Source organism: Lissotriton vulgaris, chromosome 10 (assembly GCF_964263255.1).
Source record: "Lissotriton vulgaris chromosome 10, aLisVul1.2, whole genome shotgun sequence".
Taxonomy (NCBI): domain Eukaryota; kingdom Metazoa; phylum Chordata; class Amphibia; order Caudata; family Salamandridae; genus Lissotriton; species Lissotriton vulgaris.
The window spans coordinates 574,899,605-574,921,239 of record NC_141698.1 but is presented as its reverse complement, the minus strand read 5'-3'; positions in this window follow the sequence as shown (position 1 = coordinate 574,921,239).

Sequence of the window (21,635 nt, the reverse complement as noted above, 5' to 3'; positions counted from 1 at the left end):
AATGACAGCCCCCTTGGCCTGAGATTTGTATATCTGTAGTGGAGGGCCAATGGGTCTGATTGAGGATTTGTTGCTTGCCAAGAGTTTCATTATGCCTCCCGAATGCTAGGTCAATTTAAGTGCAGCTTTCCCCAGATGTGAGCTCCAGGTAAATTTGCCATTTAGCACAATTCCCAAGTATTCGAAGGTTTTTACTCTTTCCAGCTTGATGTGTGCAATACTTGGACTAAAGTGGAATTTCTGTGGGGGGTTGAGGACCATGAATTTCGTTTTGATGGCGTTGATTTCTAATCCATGGGCCTCACAGAAGTCCACAAAGCCGTCGAGGATGCGCTGGCTGCCTTTTGCCGACTTTGATAGTAGCAGTGTGTCGTCGGCAAACATGATGGCTGGGACCCTCTCAGTGGCCAGTTTTGGGGCGTCAGAGTTAGGTACACCCGCTAAGTGGGTGATTACCCCGTTGACATAGAGGCAGAACAGGGTTGGTTCCAAGCACACAACCCTGCCTTACCCCCCTGCCAACGGGGAACCTCTCGGACAGTTCACCCATCCTGCCGCATCTAACCTGGGCAAAGTTAGTGCTGTGGAGGCGGATTATCATGTTCAAAAGACCTTCGGGGACCTCCAGTTTGGCAAGGACCTCCCACAGCTTGTTCCTCGGGACCAGGTCGAATGCTGCCCTCAGGTCCACGAATACAGTGTAGAGGCTGCCACCCTCCAGCTGCACCGTTTTCCAGTATATGAGGACGAGACGAAAGACCTGGTCCACAGTGGAAACCTTCTCCCTGAAGCCTGCTTGAAAGGGGCTAAGGATGTTGAAGTCCCTGATCCACTCATGTAGGCGATTTAACAAAAGCTTGGAGAATAGTTTCTGGGATACATCGATTAGGCTTATTGGCCTATAATTTGCCGGGAGAAGGGGGGACCCCTTTTTAAAAATTGGCACTATTTCAGTCCCTGCCCAGGTGGAAGGGATTGGCAGACCTTTGAGGATGGAATTAAATAGCACCCCAAGATAGGGAGCCCAGACTTTAGGTTTGTGCTTGTTAAGATCGCCTGGAAGCCTGTCTAGGCCCGGCGCCTTACCTGCAGACAGGGAGAAGATTGCCAGGGTGACTTCCTCTATGCTGAAACCATCCATGGCAATTGCACTATTTTTGATCTTGGGAGACACTCCTACAAGTTCACTTTTCCCACTATCACTACTATGTGGTTGGTATAGATTTTTAAAATGTTCCTCCCAGACGGAAGGTGCTATGTTGGCCTCGACTGCTGCAAGTGGTTCGGCCGAGCCGTGCCTAACAATCTGCCAAAAGGTCCGTGAGTCTCGACAAGCGAGGGCAGCTGTTATTTTTGTCCAATTCTCCTCGTCCCAATCTATTTTTGCAGTGTGGAGGGCGGATTTATAGGCTACTCGTCTCTCCCTGATTGTGTTTAAAGTGTCTCATGCTTTGAGTGATTCCAATAGAAGGGTTTTTGCTTCCCTGCAGGAGGCATTGAACCAGGTCGCTCTTCTCTGTTTGGACTTGTGAGGCCTGGCTACTGGATTTAGTACCTCTGCAAGATTGGTGCATAACTCAGAGTGGATGTTACCAAGAACAGACAATTGTGCCTGAGTACCCAAACTACCTGTGATATTGGTCTCGGATTCGCTGTCTGAGTGGTTCATACAGCGCTCTACTTTTTCCAGGGTGGGGACGACTAGTGCATAGAGTCTCTCAATGTTGTTGTGGTTTTCCAGCAATTTGGCCCATTTGATTCTGCGCCTGTTGCTGGATAGCACAAGGTCAGGCTGTGATGCTGCATTAGTGTCTACCTTATCTATTTTCCGACCAAGGATCTCGAATTTTAGTGAGAGCAAGTTGTGATCACTATCAAGTCTGGGGATAACTTTAAAGTCTTTCACCCTTAAACAGCAATAATGAAAATCCCACACCAATTTAGAAAAAACAAGGAAAGTTTATTAAACTATTTGACACCACCACAACAAAAATCCGATCAGTAGAATTGGAATTATGAATTTTTAAAGTTTATAGTAAAAAACGGTGCCTAAAAGATCCAAGTGCCAACTGCTGCCATTTTGTCACATGAGACTGGGTGAAATTCCAAAGGTATGGCCGACAGCGTTGGAGCACAGTCTGAATACACAAGTTAGATTGGGCCCGGTCTTAGCTTACCTACAGACTTGGAAGCAATTTTTAAGAAAAGTGTCTGAGAAGGTAAAGTTCAGCAAGGCAGTCAGTGCAGTCTAAGGAGGAGACATTATTGTCAGGAAGCTACAGGACAAAGTTACTATGAAGATTTTTCGATTTGGAATTATTTTTTCCGAGAGTAAAAAAAAGATTCCAGCAGGAAGAAGCTGCAGGCTGTAGCCAATGGAGAGTCAGTATAACCAGATGCCTCTTCTGAAAGGAGTCACTGAACAGGATTTGTTGCTGTGGAGAGGAAAGTAACAGGAGCTTCCGCGAAGGTAGGTCGACCCACGATGTACCTTTGGTGGATCAGTGAGCTCGCAGACTCCTCTCAGTTCTTTGAGCACCTTTTGGCTTACAATTTCCTGAATCCCAAGTTTTCGAATTAGGCCTACCTTAGGGATAATATCTATGTACTAAAAATGTAGTTTTATGCCTGGAAAGAGGTTTATTTTGCCAGGTCAGATTGGCAATGGCAGGCCTGAGACATGTTTCACAAAGATAGTTAAGTGATGGCAAAATAGGTGCTGCAGGTCCACTAGTAGCATTTAATTTACAGGTCCTAAGTACATGTAATATACCCCTTTACTAAGGGACTTATACGTAAATTAAATCTTGCCAATCGGGTGGAGGTCAACTTTACAAAATTTTAAGGAATGAGCACAAGTACTTTAGCACTGGTTAGTAGTAGTAAAGTGTGCAAAGTCCTATGGTGAACAGAAACGAATTTCAGCAAACTAGAGTGGAGTAGGCAACAGGTATGGGGGTTGACCACCCTAAGGCTGACAGGTCTAACCGAAGGATGGGGCCTTGAGGGAGAGAAGGTGGGGCAACTTATGGATGTGAAGCCAAGAATTTAGTGACTGGTTGCATGAGCTATTCTGCAGTCCAAGTTAGTAGCAGATAATGTGGTCATGAGTCACTGTGATATAATTTTAACCTGGACAGCCACACAACATGGTTGCATAGAGCCCAAGCCTGCGCTGCATTACTGTTTGTCGCAATAAGATTGCTCTCAATGCCAGTGTTGCTGATTCAACAACATTTGTGTTTAAGATTGTTTCTTTTTACATGTTTAGTGAGGTGGGCAAGCAAAGCAGTTGTCATTTGTGTCTCAGAGGCACTCTGTTAGGTGCATGATTGTCTGGTGTTTCTGTCGTTGCACGGGAAAGGATCCTCACTGAATCTTGTCTTTTTAGAATGTTTTGGAGGCATTGCAGATTTCTTAATTGAGGCTAATGCAACTGTCATCTCAATGGCATTTGAATCTGTGTTGTTTGTATGAGCATATGAGGTGGATTAACTGATATTAATTACAAGTGTGCCAGTAAATTTATAATCTTTAACACACCCCTCTTTACGCAGGGATTGGAATTCTAGGTATTGGGGTAAATGCCTCATTCCTGACTGCCCTCTGCTTTAATTTCGTCAACAGGTCATACCTGCCTCAATTTAACAGGAAAAAAAAATAACAGGAACTTTTGATACATGCAAAATTCGTAGAGAGCACACCTTTTGCATGTAATTCCTCATTTTCCAGAGGAAACTTCGGAATAGTAAGTATTTACAATACCTGGGGCCATATTACAGAGAGTGCCCCGAGGGAGCAACAGGTGTTTTCTCCCACTTTACACGCCTTCAGGGGATTCTGGTATTACAGAAGGAGCCGCAGACACTTGTGCATCCCCTTCTGTAATACCAATAGCAATGTTTAAGGCTGATATTGCCCCAGGGGCCACATCCCCGGGGGCATGACCACAATCTTTATTTTTTGTAAATAAAAATGGGTAGGGAGCCTACATGATGGGCCATTTTCAGCCTGGGGAATAGCCAGAAGGCCTGGGGAATGGCCACAAGGCCCCCGCAATCCCTGTCGGCTACCCGCCTCCTATGGGAGCCGGCATTGCTTTTGGGCCTCTGCTCAAAAGCACTTCTGCTTCACTTCCATGAAGCGATTCAGAGTTTGAGGTGGGCACCTATGGACATTGTTGGGTTCAGCCCTGGGGGATGCCGGCCCTCCTCCCATCTTTTAAATAGCCCCAGTGCGGTGGCGGTCCCTGGGGCTTAGTGGGGTGCTGGAGTCCCCAACACATGTTTAAAGCCACGAGGGGTGGCAGTACCTAGGGCTGCAGGGGGTCCGCGTAGCCACCCGCATTCAATTTAAGCACCAGGAAGGTGATGCCCCTTGAGTTGCGGGGGCCCATGTTGGCCCCCGCAAGCCATTTTAACATTGCCCCAGGGACTTGGCCCACCCGTAGGCTTCTAGGAAATAAAGCGCAAGAGCCTGTGTTTTGTTTTAAAAAAATTAATTCGGCCAGATTCGTGGATCCAACTCGAAACCCCCAGATTTAAAAAAGCTTTTTGTGGCCTCGGAGGGGGTCCCTGTGGGATGCCCTGAGCAGGCCTAGTGGGTCAGGGTTGGCCATAGGACTTTGAGCACTGTACTGATCCTAATCAATGGTAAAGTGCATGTGCTCTCCATGTAAGCACAGTAACATTGTCATATTCCTTATTAGCACATTTAATTTACATATATGTCCATAGTATATGGTACTACCTGCTGACTGTCCCTAGCACCAAGAAAGCTTCATGGGCGATAGAAGAGTCACAGTCTCCATGGCCAGACTATGGAACTCGCTCCTCTTTCATATTAAGACTAGTCCTACCCTGCTAACCTTCAGGAAGCAAGTGAAAACTTACTTGGCTCTTCAACCAATAAGAAACCCGCTAAACGGCCTTTCCTCTCCTGCCAGTCTGTAGTGCCGAGTCACCCACGGGTATTTGCGCGCTTTTCAAGTTGCAAAAATAAATAAATAAAATACTACATGTACCCAGGGCTTTTCATTTTCATACTAGTGCATTGCTGCACTCATTGTGCACCCACTAAAGTTGCACTTTAAAACATGTCTCCAGGCATACCCATGCAGCCTGGCCTTGCAGCTGTAAACTGCCATTTCGATCTGGCAAAATAAACCTTTTGCCAAATCTAATCCTTCTTTTTTAATATTTATTAGTCACCCCCTAAGGTAGGCCCTAAATGATCATAGGGCTGTGTTCATGGTATTTAAAAATTAGGACATAAATAGTCAATGTTTTACATGTCCTGGCAGTAACAAAAACCAAAGTCGTTTTTTACTATAGCAAGGCTAACTCTCGCAAAGGAACACAGTATTACATTACAACTGTGAGGAAATGTGGTTAATTATATGGTGTGGCTATATGACCTCACCATGTAATAATCTCACAAACCCACTTGGGTCCGGTCAGACCTATGTGTAAGGTCTTAGCTGAATCCCGGGTAGCTGTGGCCTTGAGCAGTCAGCCATCAACAAAGTAACAAGTGCAAAGCATTTAGAAGTATCAAAACAATTGAATAAAAAAGCAACACAACACTAATGAAATCCGACACCAATTTATAAAAATAGATCTTGTTTTTATGGACTTTTAGACACCAAACTGAGCAAAATCCCCTCGAGGGTTCTGGAAATAAAAATTGATAAACAAATCATAAGTCACTGCTTTGCACTCGGAAACAAAGCAAGCATTGGCAACTGCTGCGGTTTTGTAAAGTTGTGTTCGGCTAGTGCAACCTGCTTTGGGTGATCAACTCTAGCAGGGAGTGAGTTATAGGGGCCAATAAGACTTAACAGGACAGTTACCCTGCAGTCAAATCGGTGTTCAGTTCAGTTCCAGGCAGGGACATCTTAAGGTTTTTGGGGGCCTTGGGCCAAACATATTTTGGGGGCCCCTGTTCGGAACAGCTTTACATTTATGATCCAACTTCAGCAATTTCAAGTCCTCTGTGGCCAGGTCACTGAGAGTGCACAGGCACCCTCGTTCAAAGTCTAAATGTGTTTACATCAAATTTTTGAGATAGTGACGTGTGTTTCCAATATTGTGACACAGCATCAGCTCACTAACACTGCTATCTCTGTGACCCCCCTCCCATTTCTCATATGTGAGGTCCTGTTTTGATCTTAAAAAAACTTTTTATAGGAGTTGTATGAAACATAAACGTAACATTTCTCTGAAAAATGTCTGTAATAGACTCACACATCACCCACATTAAAAATAAATGAAAGGAAAACACCATTTAAAACAATCTGTTTATGAATTATTGAAGGCCATCAAGGAAATATTCTCTGCAGAACAAACTTGGCTCTGCTAGGGGGGCCCCTGAAAGGTTGGCAGAGCCCCCTTTGCCCATGCCTTAAAACATCTCTGGTTTCAGGCTCTATGGGCAAAGCCCCATGGAAAACATCACTGGAGTCGTCCTGATGCCAGGCATACATGTTGCTCAAGATGCTGAGGATGCTGATCCGGTCGATTGGGGTCATCCTTGGACCACCCCTCAGTTCAAAACATGGTGATGTGACTTTGTTCACAGAGGTCGATGTCAGATGAAGTCCAGCCAAAGACCACTGCCACTAATCTTTTTAGTCTCCAGTCACAGGTAAACTAGTGGTTCCCTTTAACTGGGGCTAGTGTCCACCTTGGGTGGCCAAACTGCACTTTGAAAACTCTCTTAAGTCCAGCAGTCTCAGGTGGAGCATTTGAGTCTATGGGGCTCAGTCGATAAGGTTGCGCTTTGGCGGTCGGTAGCAACTAAGCAATTGTGGCTATCAACTCACCATGTTGGTGTCTGCAGCTTTAACAGGAGCTGTAACAGGAAGGCAGTCAAATTGACACTTGGAGTTCACCTCTTTTGTTTGGGACTTGGGGATGACGTTTCCTGGAGCAGAGCACAACAAGTACAGTCCTCTATTTGCTAACCCAGGAGCAGCAGGTGCACTCCAGTTTTTGGTGCAGCCTCTCTTTGCCAGTTCCAGGGAACAGCAGGGCAGCCCTTCTTCATCCTCTTTCCAGTACAGACTTTATCTGAGATCTTAGTGCGAGGGATGCCACTTGAATGCCCACAACTTACCCTTGGGGGATACAGTGCCTATTAGACAATGGACTATGATGTCCCATCCAGCCTGATGATGACTTCCAGCACAGAGGGGCATCTAGCTGTCTCAGAGTCGAATATTCTGTACACTTTCAAGAAGACAGACCCCTGTTCTCTAAGCGTTGGAGCTTGGTAGTCCACCCTCGATGTTTGCTACCTGAGCTACACACCGATGAGAAAACTGGTTTGGCAACTGGTTCCTCCTTTCTGCCCCTGACACCAACCTATCTACCAGTACAAAACAGTAGCCCCTCCTGTGGATGTCTACCATTTTCCCTTCAAAGGCAGCTTCCTCTTTGAAGCCCCCTTTTGGGCTTGCACACCTTTTGGCCTCTTTCCAGGGAGAGGTAAGACTTCTTCCAAGAGTAGGCCTCTATTGCATCCTTTCCTTGTAATTATTCACATATCTCCCCTGTAGGAAGGTTGTCTAATGCCCAGCAACTGCAGATCACCACTAGAAAACGTGTGCATCAGAGTGGCAACTTTCTAAAGTTGCTTTTTACTTAAACGTTACATTAATTTCAACTTGGGCATCAAGTCTGGTTTAATGCAATGATCCTTTTTAGACCTTGAAGTATCAACTCTAGTAGTCCCATTCAGAGGTTAGCCCAGCTGAGTGGTCAGCCTGTAATCCTGTACTTGCTAATTGGGCCACTAGCCTTTCTACAGTAAAAATGACAATTTGGGTTTTTTACTGTTAGGACACATAAAGCTGCACATCCTAGTTTTAATATATAGCATCATGCTTTAGGGCTCAGCAGGCCTAAATTAGGGATGACATATATATAAAAAAGGAAGGTCTGTGCTTTGTCATTAGTTTAAATGGCAAAGTCTAATTAACTGTGTCCCTTTTTTAAGATTGGAACTATCACAGACTGACACCATGTGGGATAAGGTTTTGTTAATTTTACATTTCTACATGTCCCACTTTTAAATACCATGCTTCCTGCACTTAGGGGTGACATACTGATATTCAAAAGGATGGTTTTCTCCTATCAGAACTGGTTTATTTTAATAGAAACAGCTGCAGGCTAAAGCTGCAGCTGCCAGGCTAAAGCTGCAGCTGCCAGGCCACAGTGACAGGCTTGGGTCATGATTGCCTGGTCACACTAGTGGATAGCACAGTAGCGTAAAAATTGATGAAATCGATGCCAATGTTCATAATGATACATTTATATGCAAGAATGAAATTGCATCTCTATAATAAAATTCATCCGTCATGAACTCTCTATCAAACCGACTCAGAAATGCATGATCAGGGAGGCGCTGAGATCTAGGCCTGAGGTTACTGAATGACAGGTCACAGGTGGGGTAGCACATAGCTGGCAGACAAACACGCGAACAGGAAACTCCGGTCAATCCCTCAGATAAGCACTACAACACCATAATGATCCAGGAAAATTGGCCCCAATAAAGCATATATGGGCGGTGAGGAGCAAACATTCTAAAAAACACCATAAAATCAGATGCCACATGAAGTTATGAAGACACAGCTAATCAGAACACAGTACACACAGTACATGCAGTGATCACGTGCCCCCTGTGCTGGACATTTGAACACATTACCCACTGGCCCCCATTGTGCCCATGCAAGGTCGAGGCCCACCTTCATTTGTTATCAGGTGCCTTAATTATGATTCCAAAGACAATGCCCACATTCTTTTACCAAAAAAGGATCGATGGAAGCACTTTACGATACCCAAAGAAATGTATAAAATCTTGTTCAGATTGATTGTACTTTGAGACAGTCCTCTGACTGCTTCTATAACTGTGCTCCCGGCCGAAGTGTTTAATTAAACCAGCTGTTGCTGTTTTACCAAACGCCTCTTGTCTTTAGTTTTTTCAAGGGGAATTCATATTTGAGCAACATTTTGGCAAGCCAGAGAGGAGAGATTGGTGCCTTAGACCTGACTGTAGCCAAAGGAAGGAGATCCCGGCCGGACGAATTGACATTTGCACCTTAAGGCAGGTGAGCAGACACTGCAATTGATTGGAAGTGCTGCTGAATTTGCGTGGTGCAGGTCTGTCCTGAAGCTGCCATTAGCGGGTAGGAGACCACATCTGTTCCTTAGCACCCACATTTGGTGTATGGGAAACTAGGAAGAAGTGCACAAATTAAACGTGATCACCCTGCCACTGACAGAAATCTGTCAAGTTACCTATTTTATGTGTTTGAACAGAGTAGTCGCAAGGCAGCTTCGGAGGCCTTCCCTCGAAGGTCACCATTTTCTGATAGTTAGAACTCCAGGAAAGGTGAATATTGGTTATCACTTGGACCGATAGGCATGACAAAGATGGCATGCATGGGCTTTGCCGCCACCTTAATCATTTTTTAGTCTAAAAAGGTTTTCTCAGTGCTACCAGTTTCTTAACACTGTTGGTATTTGAAAGAAGTGAGAGAAGTTGTTTGCTTGGACCACTGAACATGACACAGATGGTGCGCTAGGTCCTTGGGTGTGATGAAGGGTGTGATTTAGACATTAGAAGAAAATGATTTGGAGCTGGGAGATCAGTTGTAGCTTGTGTTTGGCCAAGAGGGGGCTGTGGTTCCTCGAGCTATTACTTTTCTTTGTGTACAAATTGTCATTCTCGTTGTCCCCAAGCCAATATTGACAAACTATTAGGCTCAATTAGTCCTGTTTACCGCACAGGGGCCTCCCCTGGTCATAAGATAGTATGTGTTAGGAGTGGGCTGAGGAATTGTTTTACAAAAAAACATAATTTTTTTCTCTGTCAGTTTTTTCTTTATTATAAGTATTAAAGATGATGCAAGATATATTTGGCTTTGTGGTGATGATAATTAATGCAACTGTGTTTTGTCCTAAGTGTTGTATATTGTGGATTACTCAATGTGGTACATGAACGTGCTGCTATTTCTCACAGTTATTTGATGTCAAAGCAAAAATGTGTTATTTCCTGCCAAAGTCAAAATTCTCTATTTGATGCCAAATTTCATATCAATTGCTTAAGAATTACACTTTCATCTAGGTTCGTGACCCTTCATATGCATTGTTATTTGTGTATGTGAAATATTCATGTTGATGCATCTGTAGATAGCACTGTGTATACATTTTAACCACGATTAGAGCAAAACAAAAGATTTCCTAAATAAGAGCAACTAGGATTCATCTCCCCTCTTAAAAAGTACCCAACTCGTTGTGGAATCATCACTGAAACACATGCAAACCAGGTTCTCCGCACAAGCTAAAAAATGTAACAAGTTTTACCACAAATGACACACATACTAAGGCACATGCATTTTCCTGGCCAAAGGAGGGAACTTTTGATACTAACACTATCAAACACATAGGAACACAAATACGGACCAAAGTCCTAATTAACAATAGATTTGCACAGCACGGTGCTGCAAGCATTTTTGCAGGGCCGTGCTGCTTCATTCTAAAAGTGCAAGAATGTCGTGCATTCCAGTACTAACCCCTGCGCCGGCATGAATAAAGCAGCCTAGACAAAGCAGCTACCCTTGCGCCATGTTGCAAGGGTGCTTGCATTGCCGGGAAGATTGATTTTGTGCAGGAATGGACACCTTTCTGCACAAAATCAATCAATGGAGGCAATTTCCTCCTCCTATGTGCGCTGCAGAATGCAGCACACAATGAAAGAGGAAAAAGATGAAGAAATAAGAATATTTCTCCTTGTTGGCCCCCATGACGCCATCCCTGGGGTGGTGTTAGAATCTGACTCATTCCCAGGTTTGCGATTCCTCGTAAATCTGGGAATGCTTCAGATTCCATTAGTGTTGCGTGGGAATACCTAAAGCAACACTCGTGGAACACCCCTTTCACACAGTGTTCTGCCTGAAAGGGGCACATATTTACAAGGCCATAAAAAACGTCGTAAAGTGGCTCAGCGTGGCCTTGTAAATATGCTGTGGCACACTGCGCTAAAATTGCAGCTAGGGCCTCGTAAATGAAGCCCTAAAAACGCAGGACAGAATAGGGACAAGAGAGAGGCACTGCTAGAGCTGTGGGCCATCTTTGTGGAGGCCCAGACTAATAATCCTAACTCACAGACATCAAGCACAGCTTTTGCACCTCAACCACCATATGCAGGTATGGAGGTGCTCTCCCCAATGCCTGCTCTCCCCGTATTAGGATACACCAACCCACCGGTTGAGGGAACCAAAAGGTCCCCTACTGAAAAACGAGCAGTTAGGTCCAGGCATGAGAGCCTAACAGGCCCACAGGTGCAGGCAATTCCAGTGCCACCACAGTCCTGTGCAGGGGCTCCCCGAAAAATCGACCCCTCGTCCACCTTGTTAAGTCCATCAAACCCCTGTGGAGTGAAGAATACGCACTCCCATCATTTGTGGTGAGCATACTCAATCATACTCAAGTGACAGGAAGGTTCATCTCAGTTCTGAACAGTGATACAACTAGCGTGCAAAGGTGTCCCAGTCCTCCGGGATCGGAGGATGAAAGTGGAGCTTCAGGGTTTGTGCAGGTTGCCAAAGAAACAACAGAAAGCAGATTTGATGGCAAATTCTGACCCAAAAAATGAGCGCATAGCTCAGAGCAAAGTAGGCAACCTAGATGGGATTTGAAGGAAAGGCACAAACTAAGGAGAGAGAGAGAGCACCATGGAAGTACAGTGAGAAAACAGAGTAGTGCACCATCCATCTAAGGAGGGCAGGAATAGGTGCAGAGCACCGATCGGAGAGAAATCAGAGGTGGATGAAAGACTTTTGGCTGGGATCTGAGCCTCACTGGATTATCAACGCAGAAGAGGGGCTGACCAGGAAGTATTAGACCAAAGTAGGCTGCTGCAGACCCAAAAAAGCCACAGGAGAAACAAGATGGCTCTCTTGTGTGCGCACGAGGGGAGCAGCGACAAAGACGTACGCTGCTCCTCCCAGACAAGCAAGACCGATAGATTGTCCCTGTTAGCTCCAGTGGTTTCTGGCTGGCTGAGACGCATTGAAGCCCAACAGAATTCATTTTCCTAGATAGGATGAGTATGAAACAATTGTCTAATAACCTGTGCTTATCCTTGAGTAGCTTGACACAGAGCAGTCAAGCTAATCGTCAGGGTCAGAGTGTAAAGAATTTGCACAAACACTACCCTCGCAACACACTGTGTATGCTATAAAAAAGACTCCACCCTGTATGTATAAAACACTGGTCTTTGTATTACACACACATTGAAATCAAAAAGACATGCACATTGGATATATACTTTACAGTTATTTACAATTGTCAAACTCTTCTATTATCAGCAGAACAGCATGAACATATTAGTGACGATTCATAGGTATTCATTTGCTCCGTTATCCCCTCAGCCTCGTTAACAACATAAACCCATGTGCGTACTTCCCCAAGGTGTGCAGGGTCCAAACAATCCCTCCCATATCAAAAGCGACAGAAACATGTCTGCGGATTGTCAGGAACACCTAAGGTGGAAGGAAACAGATACGTGTTCTCGTCTATCCAGATTAGGTCCTCAGGCACCCAGCGGCACCTTAACAACTGCAGGATCATTATACCCCTGTAGGCAAAAGCTGGGACACCGTAAACTGGTGTGCCTCCAATTTGGAGAATGATTCCCCCTCTGGTGGAGGTGCAAGCTGTAATTGCTTCAGGCAGCCAGCTGTAGGTGCACACAAGGCACAACGAGACCCCTCGGGTCCAGTCACAGTATTCTCAACAACAGAGTACCTTGTGGTCCTGGGAGAGGGAGTCGGTGACCTCAGACTGAGGCCGCAATGTCAGCCACTTTCGTCCTCCTGATCTGGAGGTCAGAGGCAGTCTAGGGTGCCAGCTCGGTATCCGTGGACTCAGCAAACTTCCCCCAACACCCCTCGGACACCACACACTACAGAGTGCAAGCTAGTACAGATTTCTGGTTTAGGCTTGGGTCCCTTGAACTCAGCAAACTTCTCCTGCACTCCTTGAACTCCTCATGCTACGGCACTCCCAGGTGGGATGTAGATTGTTACGAGCACACTCCTCTGCACAGTGTGATTACTGCAAACATCGGGATGTTCCATGTCCCAACCAAAGATCCCTTCCACCTATTTCTGCTGCCCCTGCGTAGTCCCTATGATCTTGTGGAAACGTGAAATCCTTTCTGTCCCTGGGATCCCATGGACAGGAGGCCATCCAACCAACCCTTGGAGAGTGCTTAGGAACCCTGGCCGCAACACTTAGCAATAAGCAGCAGGCCAGCAGCATCTAGGCAAATTCACCATGTCATTGTCCACTTCCTGGAGCATGACACACCTTAGGTCACCACAAGTTTGCGGATAATCCGGTTGCAGTCTCTCCTGCCCCATTAGCTTCTCTTGTCAATGTCCCTGCGTCGTATGGTACCAATCCCACAAGTGTCCTAGTAGTTATACCCACAATAACCTTTGAAGATGAGATCAGTTCAAAAGGCCACATTTGAAATGCATGAGCCCTCTCTAAATTCTGTCCTGTCTTCCATCCTACCCCAGGATGGTTGATCAGTATCTTTAGTGGTGCCAAGAGCCTGTTTCTTGGAATGCAGGTGCCAATTCCACTCCCTCTTATCTGTCCCAGGAATGCCCCTCAGAGTCAGCGGTCTGCAGTGTCCCTTGAGTCCCTAGTCTATGGCTGTCTTGGCAAGTAGCTTTTTAAATTCCAAGTTGAGTAACAGTTACCTGCTCACACAGGCTCCGCCATGTCAAGCTGGTGGCACGTACGAAGACCTACCTCTGTGGGTCCAACAACCAGTGCTGCAGGCCCACGGTGGAGCATTTGAGTTACATGTACTAGGTCTATGTCTTACCCATAGACAAGGAACTTACGGCTAACTCAAATCAGCCAATCGTGTACACCAATCACCATGTATGTATATGACAAGCACAGCGCTTTGACACTGAGTGGCAGTGTCAAAAGTGCTTTTAGTCCTAATGTTAGCACATAGATCAAGGGAAAGCCGGGAGGGACAAAAGCAAAAAGTCAAGGGAAAGCACCCTAGAAAGGGCCATTTCCAACAGACCCCAAGAGAGATAGTGGCCCAAGAGGAATAAGAGGTCTTGGCGCTGCCATTCTGCCACCTGCTAGCATGCTGGACCGTGCAAAAGGACCAGTACGAAAGACCTTGGCCGGAGGAGGGATCTTTCAAACCTGAGGACACAGCTGTAAGGGAAAACTGCATCTAGCATGAAGGGGGAGATCCCAAGTGGAAATTTCCCTACATCCAGGATTGCCTAGGAAAATGGGAGCACTACATCAAGGAGAAACCAGTAGAGCAGAAGAGGGTCTGCCCTTTTAAGCCAATTATCCCCCACTCATCAGAGAACTACAAACACCTCCCTTGGATTTCTCCCCAACCTGCAATGTTCAATAAGTTTTGTATTGTTGCACTTCTGTGTACCCTCTGTTTACTATGGGTGTTGCTGCATCCGTTCATCACCAAAGAACTGCTTAGCCTATTGGAGTCCACCCCAAAGCAATCACTGTGCTTACATAGGGACATCTCCCATATCACTTAGAATTACACCAAACCCTACACTAGCATCCCACATGCACTACAAATCACCCTCTTACACAACACCTGGTATAAGCACATCACCTCTGTGGGTTCCATGACATCAGCAAGGACATTTTACGTCTGTTCACTGATACCACATGCAGTAGGAGTAGATAGGCTTCACTTGACACAAGAGGTGGCCCTCGAGAAAGCAAAATGCCTTCTCCACCTATACCTATGTAGGATTAGGGCCAAAATACAACCCAACAAGTTAGAACCCCACAGAGTAGTAGTGAATCTGACCCAATACATGACCAATCCAACAACTCAAAGGTTCAAAATAAGCTTTATTCGATATTCAAGCAAATATCATATAAGCATACATTGTTATACAAGTTTAAAAAAACATTAAAAAACACAGGAGAGGTAATAATTTAAAAATAAAGACATTGTTACACGATTTATATAAAAAAAAAGGATAAGAGACGACAGTTAAAAACAGAAGTGATTATTTTCTCCGATCTCAGTCTAAAGTATTCCTAATTTTTATCAATAATTTTAAAAACTGCTCCATTCTAGTTATCACCTCCCTATCTTCAAGTTCCTGAAGACGCTCAAAGGCAAGTTTACACGACCTGAGATTCCATTTCTTGAGCACGGGTAATAATAAGGCTTTTCTCAATAACCCATAATATTTACAAAAAAGAATGGTATGAATGTTGGTTTGTTGAGATATGTTATCACATGGGCAGGAGCAGAGAGTCCGAGACCAATCATTGCATTTTGGAAAAGTAACATAACGAAAGAAAGAACCCAGTCTGAATCTGGTAAGCAGCATCCTTGAATAACACGAAAAGTCTGTTGATAGGTAAAGCTGAAGGCCCTTGTGTGGTGTCACCCTTTGATATGCCAGCATGGTGGCACTGTGCTTCAGTTTGTTCCATCTGGCTGTTTCCATGTGGGCCATTAGCATCTTTCTTAGGCCTTTCCGTGAGATGTTTTCTAATAATGAGGGATCTGTAAACCATTCTGGGTGCCCAATTTCCAGAAAGAACTTTTTCACGTAGGCCAGCCATTTTGGTAAAAAATGTTTAGCCCCTTCCAGTTTTAAAATGTCTTGTATCACCTCTCTGTTAAAATCAGTTTCGGGGGTGGTCCAAATTTTATGCCAGAGAAGGGGAGGTTCAGATTTTATGACATCTGATATATATGGTAGGTCCAATTCGATGTGCATCTGATACACCGAAGTTGTTTTTGAGGAGGCCAGGAGATACCTAACGAATTTGTTTTCCACAATTTGTATTGGCGAGAGGTTTTTGTCAATTCCCCAGAGGCCTGCCCCATACGTAGCGGTGCTGACACATTTTGCCTTATATACAGTCAATAGTTGTTTCACCGGTCTTCCCCCTATTTTACTTGCAAAATCGCGGAGCCCGCCAATGGCACTCACAAAAGCAAGTTTCCTCTTATCTATCGCCGCCTTCCAGGATAACTTTCTATGTAGGCAGATGCCCAGGTAGGTGAATGCCTCCACTGTTTTTAATTTTTGGCCCTCGATAAAGATAGGGCAGGAGATTTTTTTCTGACCTTTATTACTTAGCATGGAGTAAGATTTGCCTATGTTCACTTTGAGGCCCCTGGCCTTCATGAAATCCGTAAACTCTAAGACTGCCTTTTGTAGGCCCATTCTAGTCTGGGAGAGAATTGCGGCGTCATCTGCATATAGCAGGATTGGAACCGGCTGACCACCTATTTTCGGAAAATCGCACTCGATGTTTTTGAGATACTCGCCAATCGCATTTATATAGAGGGAGAAGAGAAGAGGTGCCAGGATGCACCCCTGTCTAACCCCTCTATTGATGTTAAAACGTGACGAGCACTCTCCCCTCAGACCAAATCTAACTCTGGCTCCAGCTTTTCTGTACAAAGCCTTAATGAATAATAGGATTGATGGATCTATCCCGAATTGATGTAATGTGTCCCAGAGTTGATCATGCTGGACGCAGTCAAATGCTGAAGTGAGATCTATGTACGTTATGTACAGACTGCGTTTTTTAATATCCATGTATTTGGCCTTGATTAGATGTAAATTGAGCACCTGTTCAATTGTCCCTCTGCCTGACCGGAAGCCATATTGTAATTTCGACAATATGTGTTTTTCCTCCAGCCAGATAGTAAGTCTTTTCAGGATTATTCGTCCGACAATTTTCATCAGGGTATCGAGGAGGGATATGGGCCGATAGCATGACGGCGAGTGTCTGTCTCCTTTTTTAAAAATTGGAATTACTATTGCCTCTCCCCATGTTGGAAGGAGATCAACGATGTTTATCGAGTTTAGGACAGAGGTCAGAAGAGGTACCCAAAACTCCATTTCCACTTTGTAGACGTCTGCAGGAATTGCATCCGGTCCAGGTGCCTTCCCTGCAGGGCTTTCTGCGATCGCCAGTTCCACCTCCTCTAGTGAGAAAGGAATTATATGAGGACTCTGTTGCGGTGGATTTAAATTTGATACGGTGGGGCATTCTGTTTCCAGGTTATTCTGACCTGTGGGATTTGAATATAACTTCTGGAAGTGTTCCACCCACATCTCTCCACTTATTGCCATATCCAGGTTTTTTTCAGGCATTTTTACCCATGGTAGGGGGGAATTGATAAGTCTCCAGAAGGCTGACATATCACCCGTTTCTGATGTTATGACCAAATTCTGCCATGCTTCCTGTTTAAGTGTCCTTTTCCTGTTTTTTATTGCTAGACGGTATTGAGTCCTTGCCAAACGTATTTCTGTTTGGGGTTTGGGTATGGCATGCAGCAGGTTTTTTAGATGTTTCAAAGCCTTCGAACAGTTTGCATCGAACCATCCTTTGTGTTCAATTGGCCCTGGTTTAAACTGTCTTGTCAAAAGTTCTTTTAGGGTGTCCTGAATTTTTATGAAGGCTTTACAGATGACATCAGGGTTGTTATAAATAGTAAGACAGGTATGAATCTCCTCCCTCCTCTTATTAACTAAGTTTTTGAGCAAGTTATTTGGATTGATTTTTGACCATTTGACACAATATCCATTTGTGGCTCCCATTTGGATAGGTTGTTGGTAGTTAACCTTGTATGGGCTTTGATTTTTTGTAGGCCCCAGTAGTTCGATTGACATGGACAAAGGATAGTGGTCGCTGTATAAGTGGTCAAGGGTATTCCAGTCTTGTATTAGCGGTGCATGTGTTTTTGAAAATAGAATAAAATCTATGGTGGTGTTCGAACCTCTACCATGAAAAGTTGATTTATGGGGTCGAGGGGTATGAAGAAGCTCATTTACAAAACGTAAGTTAAATGAGGTCATGAAATTGTTGAGAAGATCCCCAGATAGTGTATGCAGGAAATGGTTAAAAGTGGCTTTACCAGTGTCTGAATCATATGTCACGAAGATGTCACAATCGTCTCTGACAATATGTGGGCAAATATGGCAATTTAGATCTCCCAGAAAAGCCATTGCACACTCTCCGCCGAATGATTCTTTAAGATTTTGCAACTCTTGTTGGAGATTTTCCAGGTCAAAGCCCAATTTTTCTACCGTAAGATTATTGTAGAAGTTGACAATTAATAAGGACAGTGACGGGGCAATGTCCATTACAATTATCTGGAAGGACTCTCTCAGGATTGTTTTCCTAATCCTGTGGCCAACTGCTACGCTAATATAGGAGCATAGCCCCCCTTTATGTCTGCCCTGTTTACTCATGGCAGCCGGGGAGTGGAATGTCTGAAAACCTTGCAGATGGATCGGAGAAATAGCCCAGGTTTCCTGAAAACACAAGATGGAATACTGGTTAACAATCTTTAGCCATTCCGGTATTGTAATTTTAGAAGAAAGTCCTGCCAGATTCCATGAGAGGAATTGGAGATTATGCGTATTATTAAGGTCTGCCTTGTGGGTGGAAATTGGGTTACCAGATATAATTGAGGAAGGAGAGGTTTGTCTTCTAGCATTGCCACTTTCGGGAGTTAATACTCTGTTCATAGGGTCATTTTCTGTGAGATTTTTGATAATCCCATCTGGTGGGTCCTCCTGCCTAACATCGATATGAGTCACTATTTGATCACCAAACCTTCTATCATAATTAACTTCCTTGTCTTGATTGAGTCATTCTACGTCGTCCAGGCCGTAGAGTGACTCATAATAGTTATGGCAAGGTAAGTTCCATGTTGGATTTACGAACGGGGGGGGTTGAGGGAATCCCTCTAGGTAGTGCCGTGGAGTCGGCAAATGCATGTAATCAATCAAAGGAAAGAATGGCTGTTCTCTTGTTCCCTTCTTTCGGTTGTAGTCCCTATAATGCGCAGATGTAGGATTATTATGGTAAGGTTTAGATTGATGTAATTTGGGGTGCATTAACGCCTCGGGATAGAAATAAGCTAGGGGTTTTGGCAAAATTAGACCCCTAGTAAAGCCCGAGAACCAGTCTATAATGTGCGTGATGACCCTTGGATCTCTGAAGGTAACAATCACTACGTCCCCTTCAATATCTTTGGGGCGGATCCCGATCCAGTGGGTCCTTTTAACCATTATTATGTCGCCATTTATGTGAGGGGGAAGGGGCCTATTTTCTCTAAGCCAAAAAATCACCTTATTTTTTAAGCTGTGATGGTTTTCGTATCCTCCTGTAGGAGGTAATGGTAGCACTCCCGTCAGCACGATAACGTTCTGTGCTGCGGCAGGGGGTAAGTCGACGTATCTTTTGGGTGGGTGTTTTTCCTGTGGAGCTGCAAGCTTCATTTTTTCAGGGATAGGTTGTGCCTTGCCCATTTTTGCTGAGGCTATGAGGGAATTGATTTGAGTTAAATGAGTGTCAGAGGACACTTTTGGTGGGGGCACAGAATTATGAGTAGTTGCTGTCTTATTAGATGGGACTGGCGAGTGGGTTTTTTGCTGATTTGAAACCGTGGGTTGCTTATTAGATTTCTGTACTTTAGACATTTTTCCTAATTTTGAATTTGTTCCCCCGTCAACCGATGTGATGGGTTTTGCATTGGGGGTTATAAGTTTTGATTCCTGGGTAGGTTTGTCTCTGGCTGTTGGGTTTGAGACGACTTTTACGGCCCCATTTGCTGGGTGTTTTTGGTTTAGTGAATCTGAGAGAGTGTCAAGTTGGATGGTTATTCTTTTGACTCTCTCATGTATAGGTGTTAGTAAAGCCTTAACGAGATTTTCCATGGCGTCCACAAAATCTTTGATTGTAGGTGGGACGCAGGAGGTAAAGGTTTCCCTAGATGGTCTGGATGTACCTTCTGCAATTTGTAATAGTTCTTTGGTTAATAATTCTTGAGCCGATGTTTGGGTCTTAGCAATACTTTTCATGACGGTTTTTTTGCGTCGTTTCTTGGGTGGAGATCTAATAGTAACCTGTTTCTTATTGGGTTGATTTTTTGAATGTAAAGGTTTATCTAGCTTTAGAATAACTGGCCTAGGTTGAAACATGGTGACCTTTTGAGTGGCCAAAGAAGGAGGTATTTCAATTATTTCGGGGGGGATGAACTCTGCAATCTTTGGCAAATTAGGAGTGACCAAGTCGATGAGATCAGGGGGTTCAGAGATTGTATTGTTAGTGAATTTTAATGGGGATGGGAGAGAAGGTCGGAACACTGATGGAACATCATCCGTGTTCATGGGATCTTCATCTATATTTTTTAAGGTCGAGTTAAGTAGTAGGGGCTCAGGAGTAAGAAACGGATCTGCTGGGTGAGTGGAGTTTTTTAATAGCTCTATAGAATGACGCCGTGCAATGCGACGCTCTGCCAGAGCCAGGTCTCTATCAATTTCACCTGCTGCCTTGAAGAAGAATTTATCGAGGGGTCCGAGGATGGGGGTCTCTTCTGCAGATGGTTGTACCTCGATTCCTGATTTAGGCATGATCCTAGGTGCAAGGGGATATGGCCCAGCCCGGCCTTATCTGGCCTTTGAGGGCCGTAGAGGGCCCGCCCTTTGCCCGGGCTTCGCCCCGGGCGTCCCGCTCGCGTCCCGCGACGCTGAGGGCTCTCAGATTTGTACTGCCCCTCCCGGCGCTTCAGCTGCGTGGCGGGATTCTGGGTCTGTTGTCCGGTCTGCGTGACTCTCCGTGCGCTCTCCCCGCACAGGCACACTCAGGTAGGGCTCCGTTCGTTACTGTGAAGGCTGTGTCTCCCACCCGCTCCACCGAGGGCTCTCAAATTTGTACTGCCCCTCCCGGCGCTTCAGCTGCGTCGGGGAACTCGCCGCCGCTGAGCCTGATGGGAAACGTAGTCTCAAGGCGGCGGCGCGACTGGTGGCGGGATTCTGGGTCTGTTGTCCGGTCTGCGTGACTCTCCGTGCGCTCTCCCCGCACAGGCACACTCAGGTAGGGCTCCGTTCGTTACTGTGAAGGCTGTGTCTCCCACCCGCTCCACCGAGGGCTCTCAAATTTGTACTGCCCCTTCCGGCGCTTCAGCTGCGTCGGGGAACGCGCCGCCGCTGAGCCTGATGGGAAACGTAGTCCCAAGGCGGCGGCGCGACTGGTGGCGGGATTCTGGGTCTGTTGTCCGGTCTGCGTGACTCTCCGTGCGCTCTCCCCGCACAGGCACACTCAGGTAGGGCTCCGTTCGTTACTGTGAAGGCTGTGTCTCCCACCAACAACTCATAAGAAGGGTTGAACAAGAGCTTAGATACCCCATGTCAGGAAATCTGGGATACCGAGGTGGGTGAATATACGTGACTAGAAGGAAAGGAGCAACCATTAATTGTATGGACATTTACACTATATTCCCTCTGTTTCAGACAGAGATAAAGGAACAATTCCACTGGGCATGAATAAAAACCTTGGCGCAGTCCTGCACATTTCGGACATGCAATGGGGCACCGCCACGCTGATGGATACCTTTTGACAGTGCAGCGAGTTTGCCTACACTCCACTTGTGCCTGCTTGGTGCGGCCTTTGCTCCCTCAACACCATACACACCCGACCCTGGTCATACCCGGAGAACAACTGTCACAATTGTACCAACAACCACTAAGGAAGAAAACGTCTCTGGTGTATCAGGCTTGT